This window comes from Trichosurus vulpecula, chromosome 2 (genome assembly GCF_011100635.1).
Source record: "Trichosurus vulpecula isolate mTriVul1 chromosome 2, mTriVul1.pri, whole genome shotgun sequence".
Classification (NCBI taxonomy): Eukaryota; Metazoa; Chordata; class Mammalia; order Diprotodontia; family Phalangeridae; genus Trichosurus; species Trichosurus vulpecula.
Window position 1 is genome coordinate 299410243 of NC_050574.1, and position 5850 is coordinate 299416092.

Consider the following 5850-nt stretch of genomic DNA (forward strand, 5'->3'; position numbering starts at 1 on the left):
TTTCCACCTCATACATCTAGAGTCTCTTTATCTTTCAAGGAAGTCGTAAGTCTGTGATCTTGATAGGCAGGCATTTGAGATAACACTCACTTCAGGTAAAATCTCTTTGAAAGGGGTTACCATTATAAGAATGGTCCTCAATAAGGAAACTTTCCATGGTGCATCTTTGTTTTGTTGATCTAGTTAGAAATAATTCCCAGGAATGAATAGTTCAGTACTTCTTCCTCTATATAGTAATCACTTTCAGTAACTAGAACATCTTTGATGGAGTATTCTAGGTTCTTTCAAAGTCTTAGTTGTTTTAATCCTTAGTAGGTGAAGCTTAACACTGTGCTGAGATTTTCAGAACACCCTGTATCGCACTGCATAGGGGAAATGGGAAGTTTTTATTTTTTTTTCTTTGTTCAAGAAATTATTACTGGAGGATTATCTCTTTATGCTTCCTTTTGCAACCATTTTCTTTTCCCCAGTAATCCTAGCAGAATACCAGGTACATAATTGAATTCCATAAATTGTTTTAACCGGTAACTGTCATCCCAAAATCATAGAGTTGAGCTGGATGGAACTTCAAAAGCCATCTAGTCCAACCCCCTCATTTTGCAGATGAGAAAACAGACCCAGAGAAGTTGACTTGTCCAAAGTCACATATGTAGATAACTAAGAGGCAGAGCTCGTGTTTAAATTCAGATCCTCTGACTCCAAATCCAGAGCCCTTTCTACTGTGACACATTTGTAACACTTCTGAGCACTTTATTAGGAAGTAGGCTTCAGCATTTCTGAACTAGAGTGTTATTTCAAGCAACTTGGCACTCTACTACAGCAAGAATTTGGTTATCCTATTGAGTTCACTACTACAGCTGAGTTACCTTGGGGAGATCACGACCTATCTGAGCTTCAGTTCTCTCATCTGTAAAAGAGAGATAAACTTAGCATTACTTATATCTCTCAGGACGATTGTGGGAATCAAATTTATTAATGTGTATGTCGTGTGGTGGTATTTTGGATAGAGTGCTGGGCCTACCATCAGGAGGGCCTGAGTTCAAATCCAATCTCCAACACTAGCAAGTCATTCAACTGCCACCTGCCTCAGCTTCCTCAGCTGTAAAATAGGAATAATAAAATACTAGCACCTACCTTCCAGGGTTGTTAGGATCAAAGGGGATATTTGCAAAGCATTTAACATAGTGCCCGGCATGTGGTAGGCATTTAATAGATTCTCATATCGTCCCTGTAAAGTGCTATGTAAGCGTGAGAGATTGTTGTAAACCTTCTCACTGTGTGCAAATGGCACATCTGCTTCTGCAGTACATTCAAGAGAAAATGTCTATACTTTTCTGCCTCTCTTCCTCTGTATGAAACCTGTCATCCTTCTTTGTGATTTACAAGATGGACTTTTCTAGGCTATGTCAACAGTTGCGAAGACAATGTTGTCAAGCATCAGATATGGCACATCAGATTGATAATGATGCGGCTGTAAAAGACTTAGCTATTGATGGGCCTCTTGTCAAAACTGATTGCTACATGTGTGCCATTTTTCCCCTTCAGTGTTTTTCACTGGTTGAACATTTAGTGAAGAGTTTGTGGTGAAGGGTTTGTTTTCATTCTAAGCAGGAAGTCTAAACTTAGACCAATTATGATCTCTCTGTTTGTGACCTTGCCTTCCCAGAGATATTTACAGCGCTTTGTGTCCTTCCCAAAGGTTCGGAGGCTTTAAAGTCAATGCTCACACAATAAGTGGTGTTGCTGTTCTAAAACAATTTCTGTTTTTATCTAAAAGTAGTAGATTCACATTGTGCTGCTGTTGTCCTGTGAAGCTGATTTGCTTCTAAGACTCACCTCTGCCTTTTGGTATTTTTCCATGCAACTTGTGCAGAAAGAATGGGATGGTAGACTGATTCATCGTGGTATGCAGTCAGGTAGACAAAGAAAGAGAAGAACAATGTAGGCAGCAAAACTGTTTATTTTAGAGGGAAAGCTTTAAAAACTATTTCTTAGAAATTTGGTTCTACAGAATGAAGCTCATTTTTATTCCTTTTATAGTCTTCACATGTCACCTTAAGAGCTTCTCCGAATGAGTATCCCACTGTAGTATATAACAGTATACTCTATTGAAACAATCCTTTTTGCTTTGTACAAACCCGGAGATCAACAAAAGAGGACTTTAAAGAGATAATAAGTGACACCATTACTTTAGCCTTGCTATGGATGTAACTGGAAGGATATTTTCTGTGTAGATTTGACTTGAGAAATTAAAAAACTCAGGTTTAAAATATAACTCAGAAATGTTTTTAAAACAACTATTAGTGGAATTATCAATATGTCCCTATCCTGGATGATGTCAACAGTGTTCTTCAGCAGTGAAACTGGGAGAATATGTGTTGACATAAATCTTCCTGGAATGTATATATTATTGATTACAACCAAATTGATTAAATTTTTTGCTTCAGAGAAATCAGTTTTTAGAACCAAATATAGCACCTTGTCCAAAATGCAAATGACTGCATACTCTCATAAATGTGTTTGTCAGTTAATTTAAAGCATCCTACTACATAATATTCTTTATTTCATTGCTTTCCGTTTCATAATAACAAAAAAGCCACCAAATAATAGAAAAATTAAATATACTGTAATTATTTTTGATAGTTACTTTAGATTTAGAGAAGCATCATTGTGCCATAACATAAGGACCCTGGATTCAGGGAAACATGACTTGGGTTTGAGTCCCTGGTCTGCCATTTACCATCTGTGTGACTATGAGCAAGTCATTTGACTTCTGAGTCTCACTGTCTTCATCTGTAAAGTATTGCTTTAAGTATCTGTCCTGTGCAGGGTATCTTGTGCACTCTGGGGCTACAAAGAAACAAAATGGGAACAGTTCTTCCCTTGAGTTTACCTTTTACTAAGAGGATGCAACAGATGCACAGAGAAATAAATAGGTCCTTTGAGGAAGGAGAGACCATTAACAAGTAGCAAGAGTAGGGGTAGGGTTCAGGGACGGCATTAAAGCTTGTGAGAGTGGAGATCAGGAGGAAGGACATTCCAGGCATGAGCTTGAGATGGAATGCAGCTTTTGGAGAAACCCTAGTTCAGTTGGCTGGAAAATGGAGAATGCAAAGGGTATTTTAAGAAGTCTTTATTAAATACTATAAATATGAGAAGTTCATAGAGGTCAAATGTAGATGATTTCCTGCCTACTTCATGGGATTGCTATGGGGAAAGTGCTTTGTAAATGGTAAAATGCTTCAATTGGGTCAATTGAACACTTAGTGCTGTGAGCACTGCTTTTAGTTCTGGGATTATAAAAAAGGACAAAAACAATCCTTGCCCTTAAGGGATGTTTTCATGTAAATGTTTAGAGTCTGGCCTTTTCAGGGTTCTAGGCATACCTTTGAGGGTTTGGGTTTTCTTTTAATTCTATCAACTTGAGCTTGCATTCTAGGTGTGTTCAACCCACTATTAGCCACCAGTTCCACTTAACTGGTTAACATCAATTTGCTTTTACAGAGATAATTTATTTCCAAGAGATAGCAAGAACTAAAGTATAAATGTTTGCTCCTCCCAACACTCTTTGGGGGCATACTCTCCTGTATACTACCCCTGCTTGGGGAGAGTGGGCTCAGACTTGATTTTTTTTTTGTACATAACATTAGTCTTACCAGACTTGTATCCAAATATGGCATGAATGAGTCCTTGTCTCCAAGGCTGTGGGATCCTGAAGCTCACTCAGAGCTTGACTAGCTAGTGGCGAAACTTGGCATAGACTTGACTTTGGGACCTTTTGAAACTCACAGGGTTGTAATCTTCACTCTCCTTTGCTCAAAATGGAAGAACAAACTCAGAGGCAAAGAACCGAGGCCCATATTCACAGGCCACATAGCTGCCTAACAAAGGAAGAACCCAAGGCCTCTCCTTATAGCATTGTCTCCAGGCTGGCAGAAGTCAAACCAAAGACATGAGGCCATCTAGTAACTTTTGAATGCCCCTGTAGTGCCAGTTACGCAGGTGTAACCAATCTAGAGAGCTTACTATTCGCTCACAATATAACATCCCCACTCTGCCAGAAGCAGGCTCCCCAGCCTCTTCAATGAACAGAATTGCATTAGCAGCACCCTGTGCATATTCATAAGGATTGAGTTTAAGTGGCTGGTCCCCCATTTAAGAAATAGATCCCTACAAGACACATACAGAGTAGATGGAAAGTAACCTCAAGGGGAGAGTCTTAGACAAAAGGTGATCTTTGAACTGAGTCTTGAAGGAAGCTAGGTATTCTAAGATGTGGAACTCTGGAGAGAGCTTTCTAGGTATGGGAAGTAGCTAGCATAAAGGTTCAGATTTGGCAGATGATGTATGCAAAGAATAGCAAGTAACCTAGTAGAACTGGATGGTAAATTTCATAGAGGGGAGTAAAGTATAAGATTGGTAGTATATGGGATGTTCCTTACATGTGGGCCCCCCAAAAGCTGCATCAGATTGGAATCTTGCTGTGGGTGAGCATCTGCTCAAAACCTTGGCCCATAGAAGCTTCCCTCAGTGGGTTTCTTTATTATTAGGCCAACCAGACACATGATTTCAAAACAAAAAACAGCAAAGTAAGTGGAAATAAAGACTTAACATGGGTTACACTCAGAATTTATGGCACCACCGGTGGGAGAGGGGATACATGGTACCAGGAGAACCCATTTGTGGGTGGCTTCCCAGTTGGATTACCTCTGCCTCCAACACTGTCATTTATTTCCCCAGAGAACCAACTATATTGTAACACCATTGGCCTAAGGGTTCTTTTCTCTGTTCAGCTGGAGTATTTGTTGGGCTTGTATCTGCTGGGGTTTATTGCTCTTTACTAGAATCACCTCTGAGCTACTCACTGCTGATCTTTGCTGGTCTTTTTAAGGTGTAACTGGTAACCTTTGTTGGCTCCGCTCACCAGTACTCTAAATTGCTATACATTTACAATCGTATTTTTAAAAATGCAGTATGACATTTTAATCACACATTCTTTCTTCGTGAAGAATGGCTTGGCGTTTATTGAAAAATAGTCTGAACGTATTCAAACTATCTGTGACATTTTTATAGAAGATGCAATGATTTTTCAGAATGAACACCTAATCGTGACTTTTGATTTTTAAAGGAATTACTAGAATGGATGTGTTTCCTCAGACTTGAATTATATTTTTTTTAACAAGTAAGATTAGGGGAACATCAAGACTTTTGTAGGTATTTTAGTGTTTCTGTTATTCTACTCTCTTTTCTAGTGTTCTAAAACTATCTTAATATTAGAATTCCTGGAAAGTACTTTCACTAAAGGCCAATCTTAATGCCTTATGTCATGGAGGTGACCCTGGGTTTTTGAAGAGCAGGCCAACTGAAGGCAAGACCCACCAAGCTCTACAAGGTTCTAAGCTGGAAAGAAATTTTCATCGAAAATGAGTGATCGAAACTTTTGAGTTAATTTTTTTAAATGGATCCAATGACAGATTGCACATCTGTTGCCTGAGGACCAGACTCACTATATTCAGAGAGTTTGCCACAGGATAATGAATTTTTAGACCATTCTTCAAGATCGCCTGCTAAGTGATAGAGAAGTTGAGGTGGGACTAGATCATCTCTAAAAATAACACCAAACTCAAGTCCTAATCTCCTTGGTGAAAAGGGGTTATGACAGGTACACATGATAGGGGTGGGAGGTGTGGTACTAATGACTACTACAGAAGATGCTAGGGTATTCATGAGAACATGAGAAATATGATTGTTTGAAAAACCAATGCAGCCAAGCTTAGAAGGAAACCCAAAAACTGGGAAAAAAAATTTTTACATTGTTTTTCTGATAAAGGCCTCATTTCTCAAATAAAT